This window comes from Chaetura pelagica, unplaced genomic scaffold (genome assembly GCF_000747805.2).
Source record: "Chaetura pelagica isolate M959 unplaced genomic scaffold, ChaPel_1.0 scaffold470, whole genome shotgun sequence".
NCBI lineage: Eukaryota > Metazoa > Chordata > Aves > Apodiformes > Apodidae > Chaetura > Chaetura pelagica.
The window spans coordinates 738786-751304 of record NW_009951911.1 but is presented as its reverse complement, the minus strand read 5'-3'; the positions used below and the strand labels follow the sequence as shown (position 1 = coordinate 751304).

Genomic DNA, 12519 nt, shown 5'->3' with positions numbered 1-12519 from the left:
AGTGTTGAAGGGCAGGTTGGATGGGGCTTGGAGCAGCCTGGGCTGCTGGGAGGTGTCCCTGCCCATGCAGGGGGTTGGGTCTAGATGATCTTTCAGGTCTCTTCCAGCCCAAACCATCCCATGATTCTAGTTTTGCACCAGAAGGAGCAGGCTCTACGTGAGGTGCTGTGCTCACAGCACCCCCACACTTGTAATTCCCCCTCAGCAGAGCCAGTGCTGCTTCCAGTTCAGCTCTGATGCATTTGCAGTGTGAGATAATTTGACACTGGCAGCAGATCATCAAAAAAGCCCAAACAGCAACAACATTTATCAGTGGCTCCAAAATTCCCATGAAAAAGAAAAACAAATTGCCTGGCAAGAATACTGAGTGGGGAAGCTGGCCTGTTCCCAGCACCCTGAGGTGCTGCAGCAGGATGGGGGGGTGATGGTGCCACCAGGGACATGTACCCATGGCTGGCAGCAGCTTGGCTGAACATCCCCACCATATGGCTCCAGCAGCAGGCAGCCAGTGGCCACGCTCCATCCGGGCTGCAGTGCATTCCTCCAAACTCATCCCTCCTCTCCTGCTTTCTTTTATTTCTCCCCCTCCCTTTGCAAGAACTTGAGGAATGATTCACACTATTTTCCAGCTACCGGAGCATTTGCTGAGCAATTTAGCTCACAAACAGGCAGCAGGTAAATCACCACGGATGAAACACTGGGCTGGGTAAGGCTTGTTGGCCACCAGAGGATGCAGAGCAGAACACTTTGCTGCTCCTTTCTCCCCAGACCAAACAGCCTCTTCTGCTTTAACCTTTTGGCTTCAAGCAGATAAGTTAAGGGCACAAGTTAGGAGACATCCCTATGATCTAATATTAGATGATAAGCTTGTTTATGTTTTGTTGCTAAGAGAAAGCTGGAGCTTTGGAAACACTGAAGCAGATGAAATGCTACTGCAACAGCTGCTGGTGGGAACTGAAATCCATAAAGTGCTTCCCTGACAACTGGCTGCCATTTTCCTTTTCTATTTTATTTTACTGGAATTGTGTCTCCATCCAACATAAGCTTTTCCCAACCCTGTCGGGTGACCTCTCCTGTTTGTCTAGGTCCATGTTTCCAGTTCAAAATGTGCTGGCAGTTCCCCAGTCAGTAGATCCTGCTGTCAGAACATACATTCATCTGTGAAGTTTTCCTCCACCCACAAGCACAATGCATTGCTGCTGTGCTTTTCTTTCTATCAGTAGTTTTAAAGCACCAATTAAAGGTAGGAAGAATTTTCTGGTGTTTCTCTTTGCATTGGCATAATTTATGGTTCCCTAATAAAAATGCAGGAGACTTACACAGATCTTCTGTATTATTCACAGAAACTGTTTTGGCAATAAATGCCAATGCAGCAATATTAACAGATGCTCTTTTGGACCCCTACAGGTATTAGTCCAGTCAAGCTCCTCATTTGCAGAGTCTGATGGGTTTTGTGGAGCCCACTTCTCCTGGGAAGAATCTAAAGACTCTGCAACTTGATTCTGGGTTTGCCAAAATGGAGATACTGCTGTGAAAAGGTCTGAAGTGTGAACTGAAAGCACAATACTCACTCTGTCCTCTTTTGCACAACCTCACTTTGCACCGGGAGTATCTTTTGGCAGCTCATCTCAATTCAATTGCAAATGTCACCAAGCCGACTGACCCCAAGCAAAACGCCAAGGGGCACAGAGAGGCACTCCTCATAGGAAACCTAAGTGTTCTGGCAGACAAAGGGGAGACTCTGCAGGAGCTATTTCCAGTTATGTCCCTGCATACAGAGTTGATGAATGTGGCTCAACCATAAGCTTCCAACACCTTCAGAGCAGCATTCCCCGTGCTAGCTCTGGGGACAAAAATGGAAAAAAACCCGACCCAAACAGCATTAAAAATGTGAGTATTTTCCAAATAGCACAGACCCCCTTTTTCCTTGGATCTGCTGCAGCTGAAGGCAGAAGCCAGCAGCAACCAGGCCCTCCCTCCACGGGAGAGCTGCCGTGGTTGGCGGCAAAGGCTGCGCTCCCACCTTCAGCCCTGCAAGCTGGGAATTTCCATGATTGCTTTTCACATCCTTTGGCTTCAGGCCATTTAAAATATGTCGGAGTACCAGCTCCACTCAGGAAGGTCTGTATTTTAAGAAGTTATTATTTTAGTCTGGAAGAATCTAATTAATGAAAACACTGCATGAACTGGTTGCTAGTTAGAAACACAGCCCACTGCTGCTTCTTGTTACCATTTACTTTCATCCCAAGAGACAGATTTTGCCCAAGTTACCCTGGCTGCAGGAATAAAGATGCATAATTTTATATCCTGTGCTTATATGCACCAGGTAAATTTCCTTTGAAAAGAGTATTGACTGCCCCAGGTTTATATTTCCCCGGTCTTAAAATAACATCATATGATAAGAAAGAGATCCCACCACTTAGATTCAGAATAATTAAAAATGCTGCTACTGCAGAAACAGTCTTAGTTTCACATGGCAGGATCGTGCCTCTGTGCTGTCTTCATTTATAGTGAATCAAAAGAACTGTGTGCTGCCAGGGTGCAGTCCAGCTCCTTTATCTACATGCTCCAGGAATGTCTGTGTTCTGCCATTAGCAACAGAGGGAATCCAGGGGACTTGGGCAGCAAAGATGTCTCCTTAGGACTTCACTGAGCAGAATCAGAGGGATGGGTTTTATCTGAATGTGTCTCAGTCCAATGCTCTTTTTCGGATGGGGTTTGTTACAGAGCCCACTGCACGTGGCTGCTGGGCTGCCTGTCTGGGCTGCCTAGAGGCCTCAGGGACTGAGATTAGTAGCTGCATCATGAGCAGTGAGTGAGCAGATCAAGGGAGGTGATTCTTCCTCCCTGCTCAGCTTTGAGACCCCACCTAGAGTGGGGTCCAGTTGTGGAGCCCCCAACACAAGAAGGACATGGAGCTGTTGGAGAGAGTCCAGAGGAGGCCCAAAAGATGATGGGAGGGCTGGAGCAGCTCTGCTCTGGAGCCAGGCTGGGAGAGTTGGGGTGTTCAGCCTGGAGAAGAGAAGGCTCCAGGGAGACCTTAGAGCACCTTCCAGTGCCTGAAAGGGCTCCAGGAAAGCTGGGGAGGGACTTGGGACAAGGGCAAGGAGGGATGGGATGAGGGGGATGGATGAAAACTGGAAGAGGGAGATTGAGGTTGGAGATGAGGAGGAAATTTTTCGCTGTGAGGGTGGTGAGAGCCTGGCCCAGGTTGCCCAGGGAAGCTGTGGCTGCCCTATCCCTGGCAGTGTTGAAGGGCAGGTTGGATGGGGCTTGGAGCAGCCTGGGCTGGTGGGAGGTGTCCCTGCCCATGCAGGGGGTTGGATCTAGATGATCTTGAAGGTCCCTTCCAACCCAAACTATTCCATGATTCTATGACTACTGAGGAAAAGGACTGAGACACTGAAATGACAAGTAGAACATTATGAAACTAAATTCACCCTGCAACCCAGTGATGAATCAGTTCCAAACCTTGAGATGGAGCCCAGGCAGCCACCTGTAACTCTACACAGCACCTGAGAAACACTCCAACACCCCAACCATCACCACCACGTGAGACCTGATGAGAGAGGAGGACCAACACACACCGGGCACTCTGCTCACTGACCTTCTGCGTTCCCTGGCTTCCTCAGCTGAGAAGTCCTTCCCTGCAGTGGAGGCAGCACCAGCATTCCCAACACCATTGGCAGAGCCGAGTATGGCACGGTTTGTGATTACACCTAGGGGGGTGCTAGCTGAGATGCCCTCTGTATTTTTCTCTACAGCAGAATCAGTTTGTTGCCTGAAAGGGGCTCTGAAATAGAGAAGACATAACGGAAAGCACAGCAAGTGAACTCAACTGCTGACCAGGACCTCGAGGGAGCATTGACAGTTCATTCTCCTCGTTCCACGCTCACGTTTGTGTAAAGAACAGCACATGTGAAAAGGAGCTTTTAAAAATTTGCAGAAGAACAAGCAGGAGGAATGAATAGTGTTCACATCCCTGTTTGTAGCAAAAATGATTTTAAAATGGACCTGGTGAGTAAGCAAAAGGAATGAGCTAGCACACTGGACACCCAAGAGCAGCCTGAGCTACACCTCGTGTCTCTGAGAGGGCAGCAAGAGGCACAACTGACCCCCCCAGCACAGGAGGGGGCACCTCTGGGCTCTGAGCTGCCTGCTGCTGCTTATGCACCACTGAGACTGTCCAACAAAACCATTCTGGGCTTTCTCATCAGTGCTTCCCCTGGGGAAGCACACTTCCAATCCACAATCCACTCCAGAATTCCGAACTTCCAACCCAAATGCTGATGTCTGAGCTGTGGTTACCTGGTGTAGTGGCAGGCTGATGCAGTGGTGTTCACACCGAGGGCTGTGGGGCAGGAAGAGGCAGGTGGCCACGGGGTGCCCAGGGCAGTAGATGAGCCAATGGCAGTGGGTGAGGTAGCTAGAGATGTATTACGACTGGCTGAAATGTAGGGACTGCTCAGGTCACTACTTCTACCAAATGAAGCACTGTAAAACATCACAAAATCAGGTCCTTCAGAGCACAGTCAATATTCAACAGAACATGGCCCCAGCTGGGCTGTCAGCTGGACTGGGAGCATGTGTTACATCTTAGCACAATGTAGGCAAGGAGATGGGAGCAGGATGGAGAGGGTGGCTTGGGCAGCTCCTGCAGCTGAGCCCAGCTGAGCTTCAGGGAGGGTGAAGTTGGTGAAGATCAGGGAAGGGAAAAACTGCAGTGAAGGTGGTGCACTCAGAGCACCCTGTGTACTGGGGAAAGGGAGAGAATGAACAAGGAGGAGGTTGCTTAGAGCAGGGAAGGAGAGAGGGACATAAGCAGGTCACAGGATCACTGGAGTTGGAAGGAACCTCCAGAGATCATCTAGTCCAACCCCTTGCTAAAGCAGGATCCCTGGAGCACATCACACACTACTTTATCTAGATGGGTCTTGAACATCCCCAGAGAAGAAGACTCCACACCCCCCCTGGGCAGCCTGTCCCAGGGCTCTGTCACCCTCACACAAAAGACATTTTTCCTTATGTTCAGATGGAACCTCCTGTGCTCCACTTTGTGCCCGTTGCCCCTTGTTCTATTGCTGGGCACTCCTGGAAGGAGTCTGGCTCCATCCTCCTGACACTCACCCTATAGATATTTATAAAGTCTCCCCTCAGTCTTCTCCTCTCCAGGCTGAACAGTCCCAGCTCTCTCAGCCTTTCCTCATAAGAAGATGCTCCAGCCCAGTTGCAGTCTGACTGCAACACCTCCTAAGGATGCTCAGGACTTCCAGGTTCAAGAACCTGTTTTCAGTGGCTTAAAGCTTTGGCAAAGATCATTGGTTCAGGCTTTAATTTTCCTGCAGGCATGTTTACCACAACCTCTGTACTTCTGGAATATAGCTAGTGAAACTGTCCAAAAAGATGTATTTCCCTTGCTTGTTCTTGAATATTTTGCCAGTTTCAAAACAAAACCCTTAACATCATTATTGCTGAAAAGCCATAAGAGTTAAAGTGCTTATTCTTTGGAGAGGAGACAGGAGAAAAGGAGAAGGGGTGTCACAGGAGGATGTGCCCTTTTGCTTTTCCAGAGAAAATCCATCCTAAGTGGGAGAAGTTGCAAACCTCTAAGAACTGGCTTGATGAAATCTGGCAAAAATCTCCTTACTGCAGGTGGCAGAGCCCTGTGCACAGGCTGCTGGTCTGCACAGAGCAAAGGAGCACAGATGCATCATCTAGGACCTTGCCACACCTTTCCCAGCAACTGGTATTCCTGGTTGCTACTGGTCAGACTGGGCTGTCTGTGGGATAAAAGGCTAGGAAGGCTGGGAGGCTGCCTCTCACCTCCTGCTCACCATGGAGTCACCACGAATCCCAGGCAAGTGCACATGGAGGAGAAGTGGTTGTATCAGGAATAAAAGCAGACCTAGAGGAAAAGCAGACTGGGACAAGGAGCTGCAGGTTTATGGGAATGCCGGGGACAACAGACTGGAACTGGAAGTCAGCACTGCAGACAGAGAGAGCAGCCTGAGGCTGAAATAGAACTTGAAAGAGGCAGGACAACAGCCAAGGGCAGGAGGAAGGATCCAGTCCAGTTCATGTAGGCACCCAATTTACAAATCAGCTTCCTATGCCAAGGCCCTCAGCCAGCCCAGCACAAGCAGCTGGTCCCTAGACAGCCCAAGGAGAGAGTGGGGCAACATGGAAGGCCTCCATGGGGAGGAATCCTACATTTGGGCTCTTCAGTTGATGGCTGCTTGCAATATCCAGGTCACAGAGGAAGAAGCAAGTTATTGTCACCAGGTAGCAACCTCCAACAAACCCTAAACAAAGCTTCCTTTGGGAAGCTGGGCCCTGCCTGGAGAAGGGGGGAGCAGGAAGTCCTGTTGGAAGCAAGTGCCTCCCTTCTTGGCTGCCTGCAGCAGAGGAAATAGCAGAGCCCTGGAGATGGGCTGGGAGGAGGGTGAGAGCTGGGAGCTAAGCCTGACTGCCGTGGGCGTGCAGAGCAAGCAGCTGTGAGGTTGCAGAAATGAATGTATTGAGGAGATGATGCCAGTGAAACATGTGGCAGGGGAAGGAACAAGAGGAGCAGAGGGGGAAAAGGTGATGGCAACCCTGAGGGGGAACAGGGCTGATGTGGCACCATCATAGGAGAGCCCAAGGCAGAGGGGGTTGGCTGCAAAAAAGAGAAGGAACTTGGTCAGGAAGGGGAACACGGTGGGGGTGTTATTACTAATTAAGACCTAACAAGGATTGTCTTTCAGAAGGGAAATGTAATGAGTGAAAAGGGGACACAAGAGGATGGAAGCAGCACCAGGTGCCTGGGCGAGCAGAGATGTGGGGGAGCTGAGAGGAGGAGGAGGAGGCATGGAGAAAAAAGCCCATGGAGATGGTGGTGTGCCAGCTCCTACACGAACAGCCCTAGGTTGGAGAAATGTGGCATCACACAGCCCCTCCTGCTCACACAGGAGCCCAGGCACGGGCAGCAACACAGGAGCTCACCTCCTCACCCTGTCACCCTGCCTGGTGGACCTGCAGTCTGAGGAGGACTCTTCAACTGTTCATGTTTGATCTGAACAGGACCAGAAAATTGCAAGCAAAAGGTGAGTTGGGAATCTTGTTAATTAACAGGTGTGTTGATGGGAAGCTGTGAAGGGGAGGATTGTGCAGTTATGCTGAAGAACTCAACATTAGAACTAAAAAAAAAACCACTGACACACTCTGTGCTTTCTCTAATACAATCCCCATAACACAACCACCAGGTTGAGCAATGAAATCAAAGTAACATTTCAAATCAATGAAAAGAAATACTTCTGGAAACAGCTAAGGCAAGTAGAATTACAAACTTTCAAAACCTTAAAAGTTTCCACGTATGCTGACAGAAAAAAAAAGGTTGCACAAAACACCTAACTCTTTTTTCTTACACACTGCTGCAGAGATCAAAACAGGATTTGCTTTTGGAAGTTGGCCACAGTGGTGGCTGTTAAGAACAACAGACTTAAGTATAACCCCTGGCTCCTAAATTCATCATTGCTGGAAGTAAGGAGAGTGTGGGAGGTGGAAGACTGCTCCAAGCTTTTGTAACTTGTCCTTCAAAATCAGTTGCTGCCAGAAACAGCTGGGCTGCCTGGCCTGACTCATCGTGATGGTTTTTATGTGAACAAAACCAGTAAGAAGGGATACATGGAGCTATGTAAAACAAAGGGGAAACTATGTGAAAAAGGGATTTCATTCTGGTGTGTGATGCCCTCGTGTGAGGCATCACTTATGGCTGATGTGAGAGGCAGGATGCTGAATTAATTCAAGCTCCTGTGCCAGGTTTCCTCCCAATCCTTCAATATACAGGAGAAGTGAACGGGCTGTTTGAAGGCCAGTCTGCACTGATATGGAGAACAGGCTGTCAGAACAGGGTTCAATGAATTTTTGGGTTAGTGGGACACCTATAGAGAAAGCAGAATGATCAATTGCCCTTACAGAGAGAGCTTTAACGTTTGCTTCAACTGAAGTGGAACAACTGCAACACTGCTGCAGGTTATTTTGTTCCCTTTTAGAAAATAAGGTATTTTCAGCATCTTAAGATGATATGTTGCCATTGTTTACTCTTTGTTTGGAGTCATATAAAGCACTTAGAACATAACCAGGAATCTTTATGGAGATTAGTCAGATGCCAAGGTTAAGGGCCATGCAGATGTACAGAATTCATCCTCTCAGTAACATCCAAGGTTGTCATGTTCACTTTAATTCTTACTCTCTCAGAACAAGCTTTTGGAATTGTGTTCAGAGATTTGCTAATACTTGGAAATGACAAAGAGCTTATTCTTAACAGGCAGCCAGGTTCTCTTCCTCATCTTAGAAGCTGTTGCACAAGGCTGGAGAAATCAGAGGTTCAATACAACTATATTTAATTTCTCTGTGCTCTCCTATAGAAAAAACATATGGGATAGAGGTCAAATTGATCCTAATTTTACTGTTTGTACATACAGCGTAAAACCATTTATCTCTTTAGAAAAAGTACACTTTATTCCTCTGCCTGGCAAAGCTGTTCTCTGTAATTGCTTGTAAACCAACACCCTACTATGAAAGGGCAGAATTCAGCCTTTGTGAGAAGAAATTCATATTAGTGAAATACCACTGCCAGCCCAAACCTCCCCTACTCTGTGCAGTTTAAGCAAGGAAATACAGTACAACTATGTGAATAATACCAAATCTATCTCTGGATTAGCTGAGATAAACAGGCAATGTTTGTAAAATTTCAGAAGCCAGCCATGTGAGGGACTGGGTGTCTCAGCACAGGGAACAGTCAGACATGGCAGCTGCAAGGGGCACAAGTTTTCCAATGCAATCAGCTGTGGTTTGTGGAACTGCCTTTAGAGAGAGACAAGTGAGGGAGGTTGGCCTGTCATCATGTCCCAGGATAGATGTGAAGTCACTGGAATGGCTCAGCAGATCAGGTGAAGTTCACTGCTTGAAGGGGCTATCTGTTTCACCTTTTGTGGCAATGGGTCTGTGTGTGCTCAGCAATTGGACAGACACATCCTCCAGCACAACTTGTCTTTACCAGCCTAAGCACCAGAATACAAAAAATCTGCCTCTTCCCAAATATGTCAAGCAACTGTTTCATCTTCAGGACAATTATTTAGCTCAGGGTCTAGAATTTGATGAAATACAATCTAAAACCTTGAAATATTTCTGCCCTTTTCCTTAAGCACACCTCAAATGGCTTTGCAGCCTGACAGGTTTATGTCTGGATGCTGCTTTGATGGTCTCTAGTATGAGCTGCAGGGGATGGCACTTCACTTGCACAAAGGGCTGATCCTCCTTCTCACGGCTGAGATGAAAACTCAACGATGTATTATTTGCCTTAACAGAGCAGGGCATTCACTGTCCTCATTCAGAGACAGCCATTATCTGGTACTTGAAGGAAACTGAGCCTCTGCCTTCCAAAGGGGTAAAAGATACTGCCAATTACAGGAGTTCTGCACAGGATTGCTTTCTGATTCTGCCTGGCTAGTTTACCAACCATCAGCCTCTACAATTTCACATACACTGTGCAGAAAGTGCTTCCTTACTGCCACAAGGAGACATCAGTCTTACTCCTTAGCAAGTGCTGTTAAGTCATGCACAACTGACACTTTTCTGATAATGATGTCATAAATACAGCATCATACAAACCAAAGTTAGAGATAAGTTACAACTTACCTGTCAATAGCTATTTGAACAATGCTTTCAGACTGTAATTACTTTATTTTCCTTTTATGATCGATTTTGTTTTATTATCTAACTACAATTCTATGCTAAACTGAGAAAACACTTAGCTTTTGAGTTATGTGAACCAGAGCACTTGAATTCATTTCAGCAATTTAGAAAGCAACAAAAATGATGGCTGTAAAAACACTATTTAGCATTATAAATGTCAGCATATCTTAATTTTTACTTCCTGCTCTCAGCAGCAGAAGATCCCAAGGCCAGTTACACTGAGGCAATAAGCAGCAAGCAGGAGGTTATGGTTTGGGAGGCATGTTAAGAGCAGAACTGACTGCCAGGGAGCCCGTGTAAGGCAGGACTGGAGATACCTTTTCAAGTAGGTAGATACGTAGGTAGTGGGTGCAGCAGAGTGGGGAGCTTCGTTTCCCTTGGGCTCCTCCCTCCAGGGCTGCCGGGTGTAGGAGCCGCTGCGCACCAGGTTCACAGCTGATTCCCTAATGCAGGGGAGAGCACAAGGCTTGTTTAGTACAACCCTGGGACTCTGCTTCTGGCTCCTCTGCAGTTCCACAGCACAAATCCTTCCCTTGCACCTACGTGCACCGTCGTTCCTAAGTGACCCAACTGGCTGGAACGCCTCTGCTGGCCTGGCCATCAGTGGCTCCTGTCAGTGCCAGCTGTGGGACTTAATAACAACCAGATGATGCATGAAGAGGGACAGGATGCTTTGTAGTCAGAAAACTTGCAACTGAAATTTAGATTGTCCATAAAAGCAATTTCACATCTTAAGGAATGTTGTTTGATATTCCCTCTGCCCTCTTGTATCAAACAATGTTCCATACAGGGACAGATACTGCAGCTGCAGGGGAGGTTTTTATTCCCCCAGGTATCCAGGCAATGCCAGTGAGGCAGCTCAGCATGGCAAATCCTTTGCTGTACTGAGCAGGAGAGAACAAAAAACAAAATATTTGGCAAGATCTAGAACTACTTGACAAGTTATCTGTATATTTCTAGTAGTCCTGTTGATCAGTTATCTGAAATCAGGGCTCCTTTTCCTAACACACACTTTGGCAGGATGTCCTTTTCTGGTCCTGGACAGGACCCCAAGCTTGAAATGCAACACAAATCCATTCACTCCTGACCCCACATTTATTTTCCATTTTTTTCAAATTCTGTGTCCATGCTGATGCCCTTTCAGACACCTGTGAGTTCTGTGAAGTGAAACTCGGCTGTTTTGAAGAGAATGAATATTGGGAAAAATCTGTACTTCCCATTAGGCCTGGGCACCATCTGTTCATGCAGGACAGTTCTCATTCCCTGCTCTACCCAGCAAAGGACACTTCTCAGCAGTCAGCTGGGCATGTCACTCAATAGGAGCCACTGCCAAACTGCTCAGGCTTATCAGCAGACACAAATTGTCTGCTCAAGTCCAGATCACAGTGACTGGCTGAGATTAAGCAAGAACGCAGCAGGGAGGTTCCAGCAAAAGGACCAGCAAAGAATCTCCAGCTGTGCAGAGATTCTCTCAGGGTGCTCATCTGCTGTGACTGCTTCACAACAACCACAGCTCACAATGACTCCTCTGTGTGTGCCTTTCTACTGCAACTGGGGAGGTGCTTGGAAAGGAGGCTAAGCTTAAATTTTACTCATTCGAGAGATTAGGTCCTTACATACATCTTGAGATACTATGTATTTATCCTGTTTATAGTGTGGTTCTGTCCAGGGGCAACTACACATGTTCACTATAAAACAACCCCTGCAGTGGAAACAGTTCCATAAACAAGGGAGTTCATGAACTCAAATGAATCAAAAAATGACAGATGAATGAACAAAGGGACTGAAGGTGAACACTGAGCAAGTATCAGGAGTGCAAGTGTAGGAGCCAGCTACAAAATGAGGCACTTGCATCTAAAAGAAAAAAGTATGCATGAATCTTCCTGGATGGAGAGCATATATGTATGAATCTAGAGGTGGGGAAGCCAACCTGCTGCCCTGCTCATCTAAATGGAAAGCAACGTACCAGAACTTTTATAGATGAGAGACAGCTCTTAATACTGTGAATTCCCCTGGGCTTGGGACTGCTGAGAAAATACATGAAGCATGATTACAGAAAAAAGGTATTCCAAGGACCTACTGACAGGACAGAAGCTGAGCATGATGTTCAATCTCACCTGTTTTCTTTTTCTTCGATATCACTTGTACTGCTCAGTCTTCTGGGGGCTATTGTGGCAAGATAGCTCTTGCTGTCTTTATCCTGGTGAAGCAAAAGAAGTACTTTAACTGCTTATCTGTTACACTTCCAGCATGTTCAGTGACAAGTAAATTCATCTTCAAATTTCTTCAACTAAGAAAGCATTCTCCTGTCTAAGAACAACTGGTCTAAGCCACTTTCCTGGGCAACACATACCACAGATTAAAAGTATCAGTTCTGAAAATGATTTCCTGCAGAGCACTCTAGTGAATAAAGCAGCTTCTAATTACTTGTAAACCAGAGAGTTGTAGAATCATAGAATGGTTTGAGCTGGAAGGGCCACACCCCCTCCAGTGAGCAGGGACATCTTCAACTAGTTCAGGTTGTTCAGAGCTCTGTCCAACCTGGCCTTGAATGTTTCCAGGGATGGGGCATCTACCCTTGGCAGCAAAGTTACAGCTAGTGAGTATGTGGGACAGGATTCTCCAATACAGCTGGTGGGTACAGGAGGAGTCTGTATAGATGACAGTGAAGGAGAATTTCCACTGCAGGAATAATGCACCAATGTCTGGACTGGTTATTTTCTGGGAAGGAATGGGCCATGCCAGACCAGCAGCCCTTGTTCACTGGCAGCCCACTCCAAACCC

General features: G+C 47.2%; 1 protein-coding gene across 1 annotated transcript in view; it reads right to left on the bottom strand.

Moving 5' to 3' along the window:
- Positions 1-11895: 11895 nt before the first annotated feature.
- The window catches only part of LOC104385831 (protein phosphatase 1 regulatory subunit 12B-like), a 25858-nt gene continuing 25234 nt past the window's right edge, over positions 11896-12519 (bottom strand). Inside the window, exon 11 of the mRNA XM_009994333.1 lies at positions 11896-11935. The gene's annotated coding sequence lies outside the window, so the exon portion shown is untranslated. The remainder of the gene's footprint in view (positions 11936-12519) is intronic.